This window comes from Brachycentrus maculatus, unplaced genomic scaffold (assembly GCF_059751285.1).
Source record: "Brachycentrus maculatus isolate JH-2025_06_01 unplaced genomic scaffold, ASM5975128v1 h1tg000026l, whole genome shotgun sequence".
Classification (NCBI taxonomy): domain Eukaryota; kingdom Metazoa; phylum Arthropoda; class Insecta; order Trichoptera; family Brachycentridae; genus Brachycentrus; species Brachycentrus maculatus.
The window spans coordinates 1,150,919-1,169,861 of record NW_028280780.1 but is presented as its reverse complement, the minus strand read 5'-3'; the positions used below and the strand labels follow the sequence as shown (position 1 = coordinate 1,169,861).

General features: G+C 29.9%; 1 protein-coding gene across 1 annotated transcript in view; it reads right to left on the bottom strand.

The window, feature by feature from the left end:
• Positions 1-12,852, bottom strand: part of LOC148313008 (uncharacterized) — a 34,487-nt gene extending 21,635 nt beyond the window's left edge. The window contains exons 1-4 of the mRNA XM_088270095.1: positions 12,575-12,852; positions 11,164-11,205; positions 9,936-10,028; positions 6,453-7,964 (exon numbers count right to left, since the gene is read on the bottom strand). The gene's annotated coding sequence lies outside the window, so the exon portion shown is untranslated. The remainder of the gene's footprint in view (positions 1-6,452; positions 7,965-9,935; positions 10,029-11,163; positions 11,206-12,574) is intronic.
• Between the last annotated feature and the right edge of the window lie 6,091 nt (positions 12,853-18,943).

The window sequence follows — 18,943 nt, the reverse complement described above, 5'->3', positions numbered from 1 at the left end:
TTTTTATAAATTTGCAACTTAGTTAAAAAAAATTACTTAGCAAGAGCAGATCTGTCAGGAAGCCTAGATGCTGTATCAGATCTGGGCATGCGGCCGGAGAGCTACATTAATACATAAATACTCGTAATGTTGTAGATTATGAATATTTACTTATATTAAGAGCATATCTCGGGATCTCGTTTCTAGTAATCCATACATATCGTATAGGCTCGTTATTATATCTGAATGGGAAATCCAATACCCTGTGTTATAAATACTTAAGTATTTTCAGATTTGAGTTCTCCGTTGTTTAGTACACACGAGTAAACCATAAGTGTTATCAAAATGTATTGATTATCCAATATTCGCTGTCTGGGTCTAATTTATTGATGGTTAAGGTAAAAGCAGGCATTTCGTAAGCCACGTGATGCATGATAACGTTAATACAAGGTGAAGTCGTTAGGGTGGGTTGTTGGTTTTATGATTTTAACTTTTAGTATCCATTTACTGAAAAGAGGATGGGAAATTTTTAACGTTTTTGGAAAACATTGTTTCTGATTAAAACGAAAGCAGAAAAAAATAAGAATGAAAGTAGACTAATTGTTGTTGAAATGCAAATCCTCAGACGAATGACGTATGACCGATTTCTTCTTCACTCATTCGATTCACATACCTAGACCATCTCAACGTTTGTTTATTTTCATTCTGCCTTTTGCAAATATAAAAATTTGATGTGAAGGAGGCGAGGAGTGTATGTCAGGACAGAAGAGTGTGGCGTTCCATCCTTTCTATCTACAGTAGTAGTAGTAGTAGTAGTAGTAAGTATTATGAATTTTCAAAACTGGGAGAATGGTGAACGTTTTTTTTGTGTTGTGAAGTAAAGGGATCTTTTTTTTTAATAAAGAAATTTAATAAAGAAATATTTATGTTTCATTATTTACACATATATTTCAATTTCATACTTTGTCTGTGAGCCTAAGCGGCTCATTATTAGAAATAGGTATCAAATTGTGGTGGAGTAGGTTCGAATCGAGAAACTCTGATTTAAGAGTCCGCGATACTAAACCACGGGACCACAACCCGACACAATCTTGCATCCATTATGTCACTGCGACCATATTAGGTATATCTGTACCTCTCTCTGTATCATAACTCACTCTCAAGACCTACATGAGTCATGTATCTCACAACCTATCTTGGTGGTAAGAGCTTCACCTTCTCGGAGTCCAATAGAGGTCCTCCAAGGATGTGACTTAGTTTGCGAGCGATTGCGTCACCGGTACACAAGTGTATACAGTGATCACTAGAGCCAGCCAAATTCCAGGTCATTAGCCCTGGAATGCTTAGACTTCCATCTTATTTTGTATAAAAACAATAAATGTTTCATCTCAAATTGAGACACCTATTTAAAAATATACATACTTATATGTACTTGTATTCTTAAGCTCATCTTGTTTAAGTTATTTTACTTATGTATGTATGTGTATATAACAAGTGTGTTCACAGTTGACATAAAATCTCCTTATTAATGTGGTGGTTTAAGCATTAAAGGATCATATTATATGTTGGTACTTTATCATCGCGAATGAAATAAATAAGAGAAGGATTTAATACATGCTCTAAGCAAGGACATCCACGTGTAACATACGTTTCAGGGTCAGTTCAAAACACGGAAATTTTCTTACAAATGTGTATATTTTATTTACAACATTTTGAATGTGTCCAAATACTTATTCACAAATCTAGATTTTTCTCTACTTAGGAATTATATCTACATTTTGAAAATAGATGAAAAAGAAAAGCCTTTTGTACATTCTACTCATGATTGACAACCACACTACTCAATTTTTTGGAACTCCCAGATATATTGATCAATCTTATTATCCAGATTTCAATTAGGTAGGACTTTAACAAAATTGATGTTAAATAAATAAATGGTCTAGTTTTAAGCTACATAAAAAATTACGTTTTCCCAGTATGATCAATCCAACATAGATGGCTGTTGTGAACTCATATCTACTGCGTCATGCTCAATATATCTAAGAGTTCCGAAAATTTGATCAGTGTGGTTGTCAATCATGAGTAGAGTGGTGAATATTATAATATGTAAATAGATCACTTAATCAGCCTATGAATGTTAATACCAATTTAAGATATCCACTTCATGACTTCCGGTTTCGGAATACCCTTTTCTGCCAACCCCTGCAGACAAATGGCGTGGTTGTATAACTTGCAGTACCTAGTAGAAAGTTATGATGTAATTTTATGTATGGTGTTGTCAGAAAGCTTTTTCATGTGTTAATAATATGTTGATTTATGCAAGCTTAAGCAGAAATAAACAGGTTTGATGGTAGATATTATGGAAGTCGAATGTTGCTAAAATTATAATGATATAAACAACATATTGAAAGATTCAATTACAATTTTTTCAAAATTGGATCATATATATATATATATATATATATATATATATATATATATATATATATATATATATATATATATATATATATATATATATATATATATATATATATATATGTTCCAAAAATTTATGTAGTGTGATTGTCAATCATGGGTAGAATTGATACATGTTACACGTATGTAAAATGATCACTTAAACCAGTCCATTACGGTCATAAGCCCTGTAAATGCCAAGTCTTCCATATTCTTCTTCATCCATGTTGAGACGTCATAAAACATTATAATAAGTATCAGGTCAGGAGTCAAAGTAATCGGTGGGTGTGTATACAAAAATATTTTAAATATCCTTAAAAGCATTCTCACCATTCCAAGAATACAAGCATCTTTGTTAATTAATGAATACATATTATTTATTGATTCGGCATTAACTTTGTGGAATGACATGTTAATTTTTTTAAAATTAAACACATGAATATACCACTTTAATGAGTTTTATTTATATCTTCTGGTACAGATGAAAACTAACGAGACGAAAACATCTGTAAGTTTTCGAAACTAGACGTATATATAAATAAAGCTCATTAAAGTGGGATATTCAAAAGTTTAATTAAAAAAATCAATACATCGTTGACCACTGCCAATTAATCGAGGGCTTCTTATTGGGCGGAGTCTAAATTTATTTTTACCGAGGATAAGATGATTTTATCAGCTTTCTTAACGATCACATCTCCCAAGACAAAGGCCAAAGCAGGGGCGTACAGATTCTTGACAGCTCAAAGAAGCGTTATTGGCTTAACCCTTTGACTCCGGCATTGAAAAAAAAGACTAAATAAATATATAAAAGCAAAACGAGTAAGTGCTCTATGGCAATCACCGCAGGCAATTTTTGTAGATCAAAAGGTCAAAGAGTGAGAAATTAATTATAAAAATAGGGATTAGAAAAAAAAAATCTTCACAAGACGAAAATGTCAAATACACGCGATACGACTAATAAAAAAACTGATTTGAAGGAGTACATTAATAAAATACATCTTTTGACTGTTTCTGTCATGTTTAAAAATAATGAATTCCAATTCTTCTACAACATTTTGAGTGTGTCCAAATACTTGTTCACAAAATCTGGATTATCTCCAATTACAGGAGTTATTTTCATATTATTTTTTGACATCTCATCAAAGATGAAGAAGCATATGGAAGTCTGGGCATTTACGGGGCTTACGACCGTCATAGGCTGGTTTAAGTGATCACTTTACACACGTGTAACATTCACCAATGTTACTTTTTGACCAACAAGTATTTGGACACACTCAAAATGTTGTAAATAAATTATCTAGTCAAATTATAAGCTTAATAATAAAAATGAAAATGGTATTTTCTGGCGTTTCTCATGTGTGTGATTATAATCCAGGATTCGGATCTCACATACTAATATAAGAGTTTCTGCTTAATAAAAAGCTTCTTTACATCTCACCAATAGATGTCTCTAGTGAAGTTCTAGTGATTCATGAACAGTGTTTCTAAATTGGTTCATATATATAGAACTTCCAAGAATTTGACTGGTGTGGTTGTCAATAATGGGTAGAATTGGTGAACGTGTGTAAAGTGATCACTTAAACCAGCCTATGACGGTCGTAAGCCCCGTAAATGCCCAGACTTCCATATTCTTCTTCATCTTTGATGAGATGTCAAAAAATAATATCCAATTCTTCTATTCAGACATGTGTTTCATTTCACAAAAGAAATAAAATAGACTTTACCTTACGGACTGTATTTGAAAAATGATGCGGAAAATATCGAAACATATCATAGTAGAAAAAAGGTACTCAGTTAATACCACTTTCGGGAAAAAAAGTGGTATTAACTGAGTATTTTTTATTATTAAAAACCGATAGATAATACTAAAAATTGACTGCCAAATCAATTCGTGAATCTCGGTGAGTGGTTATATACTTATATTGTTAACATTTTTGTAAAAGAATAAATAAGTAAAAATGACTAACCACAAAGTAAACGCTTTAAATATTAATAATAATGAATATCATGAAATTTAAAAATAATTAATTAATCACTTTTGAATAAACGATTAAAAACTATTGCATTGGGTTATAAAAACAGAGATTTAAATATGTTACATTAAACTAGTGTACCCGACCACGCGTTGCTGTGACTCACTCTGATAAAATCGAAAAGAAATCAAATAGAAATCACACATTTGTAATGTGATGAATTACACAATGCTTATGGTGTTTAAATCATTTTAGGTGCTGTTAAGAAGCATAATCTCCGTCATAAGCAATGTAAAGTATTGCGTTTTTTACAGTTATGTTTGACAGATGCCACCGGCATTAAGAAATATTTGGAAATTGGATAAAAAAATATATTGAAATTGAATACATAAAGCTTTTTTCCTGAATAAAATGCCCGATATTAAACTTAAAGTAAAATTTATAAAACCACATATATAAATGACATTTCAAACAATTAAGTGTATTTTGCCAGTTTGTAGAATGTATGTGTTTTTTGTTAGTAAAATACAACTTAGTAGACTCAAAAAATCTGTGTTTGATTTAAAATTAATACATAAATTAAAATGGAGTTCTACAAATTAAACGCCAAGTCAATAAATAGTTTGTAGAAAGTTGAAAACTTCAAAATATGTATCATAAAGTCAAACTTGCATATTTTCGAGTTAACGTTTTTAGCCAGTACACCCACGATATGCATATAAAGTTAAGATATTTGAAAAAAGTAGCAATAGGTGTTGCATATTTGTACTCAAAATAGCTTGTGTAAGTTGTAAAATATATCTTTTAAAATAATTATTCTGAAAATAATTTTCATAAAATCATATTTCATTGAACTAACGCCTGTCATCTCCACGCTTTCAAGAAATAATCCTGACGATAAAGTGTTTTCACAATGGCTACTTTTAAAGAGCATTTTCAGGGGTAAATATTGATTGAAAATAGATTTTCAAAGCCTTAAAATCTAAGAGCACTTATCGCTTCTGAGCGATCCGCCAATTCCAGTCGTTTTTACGTGTAAATTTTAAGTGTAGCTATATTCATAATTTGCCCCGTTCCTTCAAAGATCTCAATAGATTGTAGTAAATCATAACGCAGCTCTGGTCGTGAGATTTTTCCGGATGTGGCTAAACTATTAAGGAAAAGATATATTTTAAAGACTATATGTCAGACATAAATTACCTAAGTTTGTTTCGATTTAAAATTTTGCTTAAATTATTTATTAACACAGATAACAGATGTAAGTTCCTTTTTCTTTTAAACGTATAACTCATTTAGTACATATTTGCTAACTTTTTAAATTTTCATCTTTTTTTGAATTTTTGGTTTTCTGTTAAAAAAAATGTATGATTGATCTAATTTTATTTATGATAATCTCTTATATATTCTTGCCAGTGCCCTTTACTATAACCTTAGATACGAGAAAAACGTATACCCACATACAGGGCATGCCTTTATGGAATATTTTTTTGTATTTTTACTATATATTCTATTTGTACCTGTATTTAAATTATATTGTGAAATGCAAAAGAATTTAAAATAAAGAAAAAATATGTTTATGTTTATACTTTATTAATTATAAGTCATGATACCTACTTTAAAACAATAATTTTCATAAATGATGGATATATGGAGTGTTTTAACTTGAAAATTAAACATTTAAATTAATTCAAACTTTATATAATTACTTTTAAATTAATGAGCATGCTTTAAATTTTTATTTATAAAAAAAACCGTTTGTGTGTGCGCACTATCCACTTTTTCACACTCATTTAGCCTGGCACTATATTTTTCAATCACTCATATATATAGATAGTGAAAAAGATTTATTTTTTTTAGAATTACTAAACGATCTTAAAAAATAAATACATATATTTATTCTTAGGAGGATTTATTTTTTCATAAAGGTAATGTTTTTCGACTAAAACCCTTTTCGATACTAAAATTAACAAATTTCGAGAAATACATACAAATTATGAACTAAATTTTCAATGACGCAAACCGCCCAAATTGGACACCACTTACATTCAAACTTCAAACACCCCTGTCATTCTGACAGCCGCGCGCGCGTTTCTGTTTACGTATGGTAATGGTAGGGGGACTGGCGAAGCGTCCTCACCCCACAGGCGTCGCGATCACACTAACCGGCGGACCAAAGCGCCTGCGCCATTCCTGCAATACACCGTCACACCATGCAACGTCATTCAAACATTAATTATGTCAACTAATTAACCATACTTTCAACAAATGCGATGACTGACCATTCTCTGTAAGTGTCTGCACTGTTCCGTATCTGTTTGCTGTGCTGGTCGGGGTTGTGGGCGTCTGTGTACTGGCCAGCGTCGGATCGGAGTCGGATCTATCTGACTAATTGAACTAAATACTAATCCCTTTCACTGCCTTCACCGGGGTACTTCTAGAAAATTTGGTGACGGATTTACAAACTTGTATTTATTTAGATTGGCAATGACAGGTATATTGAAAGCTTTTAAATTTAAATTCACAATAAAATCGGCACACAATTTTATTTTGTTTCACATTTTCAATAAATTTCGCAAACTTAGTTCAATAAAAAAAATGCTAAGCAAGAGCAGATCTGTCAGGAAGCCTAGATGCTTCTGTATCAGATCCGGGCATGCAGTGGGACAGCTTTCAATATACTTTCAAAACATCTTTGTGTATGAATCTGAGTTTGTCCACCTAGAAGTTTTATTTTGTTAAATTGATATCTCGGCATAGATGAAGAAATTATTAAAAGAATATAGGTTTGAGTACATTCTATCACAATTTGATTCCTGTTTTTGTCTGCGAAAAAAGTATAAAATTATTTATTTTTGTATGTAATGGGAAAACAAATACTTAACTTTAAAAATCGTAATAGTATATGATTATAATTTATATATGAAACACACACTTCGTGATTTTCCATTTCATAGTTAAAATGTTACTCTGTTTTAAAATCACCTTGTTTTTAGATTTTAAATAAAAAACTAAAAACAACTATTAGAAACACATATTTTTATTCTTGTCCACCAAGTGATTAAAATGAAAATTTACAGCGGAGAAGAATATTTTTTTATATTACTTTTGTATAAAAAAATATAATGATTTAAAAACAAAGTTACATATTAATCATGGGTAATATATGATTAAACTCCAATCAAAATTATCGAGTTTAAAACTTTTTTTTACGATTTGAGTAATTCAAAATACCTGACTTTTAAACCCAACATAATTTCAGGGTCTAGGATATCGTACCAGATGATTTTTCTACGTCCTTTTTTGGTCTAAATAAAATATCAGAATACAAATAAATAGTTGAGTAAATTTTTTTTTTACGAATCATGTTATGTCAGATATACAACTTTTTCAAAACAAAAACTAGAAATATAAAAACGTGTTAAAACATATTAAAAATAATGACAATCGCTTGCAGATCATTAGAAATATTTATTATTCAATCTCTTTCAGCATGTCATCCAAATTTTTAAAACTAACCGCTAACATTCCTTTTGATTCGTCGTAGGAATTTGGAATCTGAAACAGAGTTTAATCGATTAATTGCAACATTTAAATTGAGCAATGATAAAAAAATAAAAAATCTATTCAGACACACCTCAAATATGTCATTAAAGATATGCTGTGGCTTACTCTTATTAATGGAAAAGAAAGAAGAAAAAAAAACATATGTTTTTGATACTTACTAACTAACCCTAATGCTGCTTAGAGAAATGGTGAGAGAATAGAACGTCACACCACTCTGTCTTTGCAAAAATTCTTTGCCTCTTTCCGACTCTTTAACCTTTTTTTAAATACCTAACGTCTAAGTGACTCTGAAATTCTAGTTACGGCTTATGCACCACCGCTTATCATGACCCTACTCAGGCTTCAACTTTTTAAAGTTTCATAGCCTATGCCTACTCGGAGTAGACTTACTCTTTATGTTTGAAGCTATATTTATAATTTCATGTAATTGTTATATTTATAATTTATAATCTCATTCTATAGTTTCATGTAATTCATGAGTGATAATTCTAGGCAAAAACACTCGGTCCGACTCTTGAGACCTGATCGTTTTCGAGTATTTGACAAACTTGATCAAACCAGGTGTGGAGGTCCTCACCAAAACGTTACATTTCCTAAATGATTTTAATAAACGCGTTAACTTTGTTCCTAAGAGACGCTCGTGCGCGGCTGTATTTCGCCGTTTTTTAAATGATTACTTTTATCATGTATTTAGTTATGAAACGATTTATTTTCCTAAACAAAAACGTTCAATGGGATTCATTGTGCCTTTTTGGTACTCTATAATACACGTGTGTCACATTATTCTTGAAATATATCGTAATATAAACAAATTAGATCGTAACATAAATAAATCAAAGCACGCATCGTGTGTCACTCTTACCCACTGGCGATGCGTAGCGTCGAGAGAGAGACAGATATAGGGCATGATTATGGCGCGGACTAATTACCGACCGCAAGAAAAATCAGGGATCTGTTGTTTTATTTATCCTTGTGATGTTACAAATTATTAGTCAGATATTTCAACCGATGTCATAAGGCCGAGGATTGACGTATTATTTTATCCAAAGTTCCACACCATGAAAAAATCCCTCCAAGTTGAACTGAGGTTCGAAACTTGGAGCAAAGTGAAAACACAAACGCTTATGTCAGCCGCGTATGGGGCATGTCTTGTTAAAACACATACGCTTATGCGAGCCGCGTGGATCCGGTTAAGTCGTCAGGAATTCTAGCTGAATTGTTACGTTTTGATGCGATTTAATGATTTCATATCGGTTTAACACATAATTTGTCACGTTTAGTCGCAACTTTAATTAAGATTTCAATAGAATACAGTAAACAGAATAGATTTGCATTTAAAGGATTTTTGTGCAATATTGGAAATGTAACTTGTTGTTCAGGACAAGTCTTTCTCTTGTCTTATCCCCAACTACATTTGCCTCATAAATTTGTTTTATCGTTCATTTTTCACTCATTCGTTCCACGTGTCCAAACCATCTCAACACAAAAGTCATAACATTATCGATAATGTTTACTTCAGCCTTGTATTATTTCCTTACTTCCCATTTGAACATCTATCATACACCGTTTTGACGCACAGTTGCCTAAGATATCGCATTACGAGTGCATTCAGTCATCCTTCTTTGATCCTTCTTTTACCAACTCTGTGCTTCAATTCCACAAATAAGGATTGGTACCAAGACCCCATTGTTACTGCCAGTTTAGCTTTCACTTTTAGGCTTTATGATTAGCGATTCACTCTGCTCCCAGCATTTACTCTCCTTTTCCCTATATTTACAATGCGTGTGAAGCAATAAAAAACTATGAAGTACAGCATGTGACAGGTCATAAGCCCTGTAAATACTCAGACTTCCATATTCTTCCTTATCTCAGTATTTAATTTAGAGAGCATATGCAAATGTTACAATATCTTTGATCAATAATTCGAAGATCTACAATACGACAACTGTAAAGGATACTTACATGCATTTTTTTACTATATTTAATGTTAGGAGGTAGACCGATTGATATATCAGGCATCGTTTTATATCCAAGTTTCCTTGCGCATTGGAAATACTGAAAATTGCAAAATATGATCATTGGTGCATGTCAGATCTCAGGTTTTAATGCATGTTTGTACTGCAACCCCTAGTGCATGTTGGTCCTCGGGTCGACCGAAATCGCATGTGATAAACATTTTGTGTGGTAATTTTGTATTTTTTAAATGTTCAAGTACCATCTCTACCCTCTGATTGCAAACAGCTATATGTGGTATCAAACGTTTTGACCAATATCACTAGTTTGTTTTTGGTTGGTTGGAAGATATTGGTTTTTTGCAATAAGTCCGCCAATGTACTATTTCTTTCCTGTACATGAAGTTAAAATAAATAAATATTCCCTGCGATAACGCGGTAACTTTCTCAACGTTATAGAGGGGCTTACTGTGTATATGTATATTGTGTGCAAATGTTAGGTATGATTAAACTGACCATTTATTATCGTCCTCAAAACGGGACATGTGCCATTTTTTACGTAATAGCATGTATATTCAAGAAAACATGTATTTTTTCATAGTTTTTATGTATTAATAAAAAGAAAAGGAATGTTGTTAAAAAAATAAGAGGAATAAATAATATAAACACGAAAAAAATATGTTGTTTTATTATTTATATAAAGAGTCGGCGGTCTTTATATAAATTAGTCAGTCTTTGCACATGACTCACCAGCCACCCGCTGTAGCCATATATGCACCGAAATCAAGCTAGGATTTGTTCAGCAAAGTTATATGAAACGGCTGTTCTACAAACTATCGTTGATTTTTTCCACATTTTTTAAAAATTGTTACCGTGTGTGTGTTGCTCTTTTTTCTTTCGTCGAAATGTCTCGTTTTCAAAACGGGATATTTCGACGTCCTGAAACTTTACTTGGGGACAACGGGACAGGCTATCTAAAAACGGGACGGTCCCGTTGAAAACGGGACGAATGGTCACTTTAGGTATGATGTAACATTGTTTTTTAGTTGTTTTTACTTTGCTTGAACGATTCTTTTAAGGATCGAATGACAGACTGCTTCCTTAGCAGTGTATTAGGATTTATTTGTAATTTTTCTGTTTATATTTTATTTATTTACATAGTAAAGCAAATTTGTGATCGTTTACAAACAAAAGAACTTTTTATCTTCAAACTATTAATGTGAGATGAAACAACTAACCATTAACTTCAATCTCGGAACCCCACACAGCCAAAGTGCTATCTGTGAACATGATAAAAAATACAATTATTTGTAAAGATCTATTGCAACACGTATTTTAATGTATTCAACACGTGTGACGATGATAACAAAAACATACAAAAATATTAAAATATATCTTTGTTTTAAAATCACTATAAATATTTTATTTTAACTTAATTATAAAACCTACCGGTTTCGAAGCTAACCGCTTCTTTTTCAAGACTGTCTTGGAAAAGAAGTGGATAGCTTCGAAACCGGTAGACATTATAATTAAGTTATAATAAAATGTTTATAGTGCTTTTAAGCAAAGGTATATTGGATTATAAAATGGAAAATTATAACGTTATTCTTTCTCATTTGAACTATACATGAAAAATATTTAAATAAAAAAGATAGATATTAAAATTAAGTGGCCATTGAATAAAATTATTCATTAAATCTATTGTGACACGTGTTTCGATGCATTCCGAATCATTTTACAACACCATATGTGGAGCTTAGTCTTAATTTTACAATCGTATCTTTGGGACGTTGAATGTTGAAGAAGCTTGAAAGCTGTTTCTATTTTTTTTATGAAAAGGAACATAAAAAAAGGGGAGAAATAACTTTGATAATTATGCAACAAAGTTGTTCATCCTGCTTTATTATGTACAAAGTCATTAAACAATGAAACTAAGAATAAAGGTATTCATATTTTATGGACATCTAAACATAGAGAAAAAGAATACGAAAGTTTCGGCACTTGCAGGGCTTACGACCGTCATAGGCTGGTTTAAGTGATCACTACACACACGTGTAACGTTCAACAATTGTACCCATGATTGAGAACCACACTACTTAAATTCTTGGAGCTTCCATATATTGTATATTGTTCATATTCGAAACAACTTCGAAACCGGTAGACATTATAATAAAGTGACAATAAAATATTTATAGTGATTTTAAAACAATTTTTAATTGTTATTTATTTTTATATAAGTCACATATATAATATTCCCGATGAGTAATTCCTATTTCTCATTTTGGGACATGGGATTAAGGTTAACAAGACTGTAACACAAATAATAAAGTTTCAATTTTTTTTTAAATAACCAAAACTAATACATAGAAAAATATAAAAACAATAAACAGGTATAATAAATAGGCATACGAAGCATATTCAGAGAAAATACAACGAATGAGAAAAAAAATCACAAGGTAAAAACAAAATATGACAAATCACTACATATATATCTTTCCATAAAATATTTTTTCTGATCATTTATTTTGGATTCCCGAATGGGTCAGACAGCTGACTTTTATTATTTTAATTATAAAATGGAAAATCACAAAGCTATTGCTTTAAATGTGAATTATAAATAAATAAATATTGGTTAAAAAAACTACTTACGCCTATAGCTGAAATGGCGATCTGAATTGAAACCACATTTTCAGTCAGTAATATCCAGCATCTTCTACAAGCTTTCATTGTAAGACAATGGGCGTAACATCTCACGGTCTTACCTAGCGCTACCAAATTATTGTCTTTCGGTAAAAAATCGAGACTTTTAAACAAGAACAAAACGATTCCTGTAAATATTGCGCCCTTCGTCGGACGCGTAACCATTTTATGTTTTGATTTACATAAAAATTAATTTTCTTGTATATTTTGACACCCGAAACTGTTAAATTTTGTTTTACGTTAACAGTTCTTATTTTAAAATAATTCAATCAGTTTATTTTATTTTTTTAATTTTGTAAGTGCTGACGCAAAACTAGCGACGTATTATTTTTAACACACTGAATAACCATTGCGCCTCTTCTCTGCGGGGATAGGCAGAGATAATTGGACGCCAGACCACTCTGGCTTTGAAAACAATATTCGCCTCTTCCACATTCATACATCTCTTCATATACATCCTGGCATGATAAAGTATTTCAAATACTTGATCATACCAAGTTTTCCTCGGTCGCGCACTGAATTCAGTTTTAGCAAATAAAACCTTATCAGCGAAAGCTAAACTGACAGTACACAATAGAGTCCTGGCTCCAATCGTAATATTTGGAAGTGAACGATGGAGTTGACAAAAGAACGATGAAAGTATGAAATGCATTCTCTCAGACGAATGTGCGGCAAACCGTTGTATGATACTTGTTCGAATGGTTACATAAGGAAAAAATGCAAGGCTAATATAACAATTATCGATATAATTAAGAAAAGTATATTGAGATGGTTTGGGCATGCGATTCGAATGAGTGAAGAAAGTAAAGTAAAACAAATTTATGAGTTGAACGTGGTTGGTAATAGAAGCAAAGAAAGACGGAAAAAAAACTTGGCGTTATCATGTATTTCAAATTCTTGAAAGTTATTAAGCCAGAAGTCAGAATAGTAACGTTTGAGATACATGAGTGTGAAAGACGTGAATATTGTTTTGCAAAGACAGTGTGGATGGCGTTCTATTCTCTTTGCCTACCTCTACGGAGAAGTAGCGTGATGGTTGGTTAATTAGTTTTTTTTTCATATCCCAACATTGATGAAGTATTCCATCCGGATGGTTTTAGTTTGTTGATTTTTCAATGGGGTTGTTTTTGAATTAAGGGTTGATAGTAAATCAAGTATTACATTGATAAGCAAGTAATATATTTGGGATTTAGTTTGGAGATTCCAGTTCCCTTTTGTTTGTCGAAACATTGTTTGTTTTATCATTACATCAAAACTCAAAGGGATTATATCTCGGCGACTTGTCCCTTATTTATGGAAATGTTGCAGTCAAATCTCAAATGTCCATTTTACCAATAAAATATTATGTAAAGTACCAGTAATGTTTTAAACATATTCGGCAAGAGAAGCCACATATAGCTGGCACTCAAATTTTACAATGTCGTGCCACATTATATAAGATTAGAAATAAATATTCATAATATAAAGACACAAGTTAAGAAGTGGCTTCTCGACATGGGACAAAAGAGTTGCATAAAGTTGGCCACCCCACCGAGATAGAGACAGCCAACAGCGCCAACGGACAGTTATTGTTGCCATGTGTATTTTGTACAGATAAATTTTTTGTTTATATTAATTTACTATGTTTTGTGTTGTATTGTTTGTATTATCTAGATATACATATATATATATATACTCTTTTTTTTTAAATAAATGTAAATGAACGTCTCTTCTCGGGCGCGAGGCATGAGGCTTAGTGAGGCGTTCATCAAAAAAATATAATATTGTAAAAATATATATATAAAGATCTAATTAAAATAGTGAATTGAATAGTAATTAATTAGTTGTATAAAGTTGTAATTAATGTAAAAATTATATAAAATTGTATAAAGTGTTGTAATTAAAAAAAAAAATTAATAAGGTTTTTTTTTCATATTTATTTTATTTGACCAGTGACCGTGTTTCGTCATTACTAACATAATCTAACTGGTGGGAAGCTAGAAAAAAATATTCAATTAAATTTCAATTGAGACAAAAATATATTAACGATAAAAACACAGCTATTCTGGAGTTGAAAACAATAGTTTTATATATTTTTCTTAAAATATGATTTAAATTAAATAATTTTTAGTGGTGTATTGTAATAATAATTACAAATAAGTTATGATAATGTGATTCTTTTAAATTGACATAGTGAAGATGACAAAGTGCTTGTCGAAAAACGGTTGTAGAAAAATACCAAAAATATTCTGCTTTTATTTTTATAAAGTTTTATAAAATGTGCCACCAAGTACCAGATTACAAATCCAATATTTTATTTATTTATTGTAACTGCAGACAGTTGGTAGAATTCCATTTTAAATTTTTGGGTTATATATCCAAAATTAAATAAGGTTGTTGAATTGAATACTTCTTCTTTTTACATATATACAATATAATGAAAATATGTGACACGTTTCGTCTTATTAAGGAGTTTTGATAATGTCTTAATAAGACGAAACGCGTCACATATTTTCATTACATATAGGTACATGTAAATAAAAGTACAATTCTATCCAGCAACCTTGTTTAATTTTGGAAATATGTATTACCCGAAAAATTCAATAGTATATTTATTTTTTATAATTTATTTAGGACTTGAAAACATTTACTCTTCAAATATTTATTGATCGATACACGAGTTTGATTTTTCCTTGTGTTTTATCACTTTGTCGATGGCAGTCGTTTTTATTACTATCCAAATTGTGGGTGTTGCTCGTAACCATTGTTTTGGAAAACGCTTATACTGAGGTATCTGCCGTTTTGTGATACCCTTGGCTCATACATATTCATCATATTTATCCATTTAGAATTAGGCTATAATTTCACAACAATCACATTCAGACGATTATTACAAATATTGTTTGACTACAACAGATTTAAACAAAAACCTTTTTATTTTTTTCAGACTTTAACGCATCCTTAGAGCCAATGTGATCAGTTCCATGTCCCGTAATCTTGGATAAACGACACATTAAAGTTCACTTATAAGTCATAAATATTTATATCTCAACAAATATGATAAAGATATTTTTTTCTCAAGAAGATACAAATTTTCTTTTTATGTTAGGTACATATCGATATATTTATTTATTGATTTGGCGTTTAATTTGTAGAACTACATTTAAATTTATGAATTAATTTTTAAATCGAACACAAATTTTTGAGTCTGCTAAAGTAGTACTTTTAGTAGACTCAAAAAATCTGTGTTTGTTTAAAATTAATTCGATATATTAACTCCGAAGTCGAGACAAACCCAGATTTTAGACCAAGATAAGGACACACTCAAAATGTTGTGAATAAATAATTGCTCAAAATATAATTTAAATACAACTCGAGAACGAAAATATAACGATTCGGTAAGAATCGTTCATACATTCAAGAAGTAGTTTCTCAAGAAAAAGTTGTGTTTACTAGTTAGTATGTAAAACTTAAATTAAAAATGCATAAATTTTAAGCAAAGTGTCGAATCAATTAATGCAATTTTTTATTCTTCTTCATCTATGTTAAGATATTAATTGGTCATATTAAGTCATATCTTCAATCACAACGAGTTATTCACTAGGCTATATAAATTACAAAACTCGGTGGCATTACTCTGGAATGTTTCACTAAACTTTCTCAACTAATACATTATTCTGTCTGTCAAATCAATCTTAATAATAATACGGCAGGACTGAGGAAAGTTGCTCATCGCTTTGTATCAAAAGACTTCACTGATGAGTGCTCCCGAAACTCGCTAGAGACGAACCCCCCCCTTTGTGTCACCAAAAAGCAACCGTCTTCACTTGCGAAACTATCCCGAGATTAAACATTATTTATAGGAACTCGGGAATATATCTCATATCTTAATTTAAGATAAACAGATCGCAATTTGTAATGACATCTTGTGACTGGTGCACACAAACACACACACATACACACACTCACACACACACACACACACACACACACACACACACACACACACACACACACTCACACACACACACACACACACACACACACACACACACACACACACACACGAACACAAGCACACATAAACACATTCACACACATAAACATATACACAAAAAACTTTATGAATGCATATGACTGGCAACCCGGCGTTTTTAGAATTGCAGCCTGGCAACCATGGGTGTAGCGAAAATTGGTACCCTTGCGATATTACAGAATGGTCGCTTAACGCCGTGATGAATTGTAAACTAAAATCACAAAGAGATGACATACAGACTTTGAGAAGGCGCAATATTACGGCGGCTCCATTTTTTCCCTTTCAGACTCAGCCGATTGACTTTTTTCTTTAATATTTTTTTATCTATCATTACCATTTTCATATCATAATCCATATCTGCATAAGCGCTCTTGAGGAAGTATTTTGCAAAAATGGCGTTGTATTAATTCTCAAAACATATAATTATTCTTATTATTATACATATATACTCAAGTTAACCGATCTAATTTCTATCTTACGCTTTATAAATTCCCCATGAATTTCATATTCCCTTTCACGTTTTTTTTTTTCAAAACAAATTACATACATAAGTCATATATATAATATTCCCGATGAGTAATTTTTATTTCTCATTTTGGGACATGGGATTTAGGTTAACAAGACTGGAATTTATTTTTTTTATTTATTTATTTATTTATTTTCATAATACATAGATACATTCAATATACATATTCATTTCATATACACATTTATTATACGTATTACGTATAATATTAAACAATCATACAATCAATAAACTAACAAAAAAGGTTTTGAAAAAAATAACCAAAACTAATACACGGAAAAATATAAAAACAATAAAAAGGTATAATAAATAGGCATAAGAAGCATATTTAAAAGAAATAAATGAGAAAAAAATAAGGTAAGAATGAATTTAATTGCAATTCGTCATACACAATTACGAAGTATTATAAATTATACCATGAAACCATAAATAAAAAGTTTATTTCTTTCTTATATAAACTTTCAGTGACAAGGAAAGCTTTATCGAGTCGCTCAGTCGACAAATAAAATAAATCGAGTGTCTGTCACTTTCCTTGTAAGCGCGACAAGAAGTTTGCCACTGACACATAACTCGAATTCATTTTCCACTGCAAAGCTCTGAAAGTGATCCTATTCTGGAGTGATTCCACATACGGGGAGGAATGTAAAAAAATATCCCATTTCGCTCGGTGTAAATATAGAGCTTTTTCCAATTTCAATAGGAGTTATTGAGATATCAGTGGTTGGTAAGTTTGGATATTGAATCGAGAAAAACTTCGCTAACATTCTTGTTAACGAAACTGGGGTAACTTGAAATATATTTATATATATATATATATATATATATATATATATATATATATATATATATATATATATATATATATATATATATATATACATATATATATATATATATATATATATATATATACATATATATATATATATATATATATATATATATATATATATATATATTTATATATATATATATATATATATATATATATATATATATATTTATATATATATATATATATATATATATTTATATATATATATATATATATATATATATATATATATATATATATATATATATATATATATATTTATATATATATATATATATATATATATGTATATATATATATATATATATATATATATATATATATATATATATATATATATATATTTATATATATACATAATATATATATATATATATATATATATATATATATATATATATATATATATATATATATATATATATATATATATATATATATATATATATATATATATATATATATATATATATATATATATATATATATATATATATATATATATATATATAAATATATATATATATATATATATATATATATATATATATATATATATATATATATATATATATATATATATATATATATGTATATATATATATATATATATATATATATATATATATATATATATATATATATATATATATACCTTTCTTATAAACTCACCGTCTTCAAAATATTTGTACAGCTAAATACGAGAATTCATTTAGTATAAGTCAGAAACGTGACCGAATAAGAACGAGAGGTACCATCATCTGCCAGTGACAAAAATAACAACAAGTGAAAGAGGAAATGGTATTTCATTTTTCACATTTATATAATACACGTGTATGTTACAGACAAAAGTATTTTAATTTTAGCACTGTTTATTTAACGAATATTTATTAATTTATTATTAGATTAAAACCAATATTTTTAGCTTTTCCACTTTTTTTT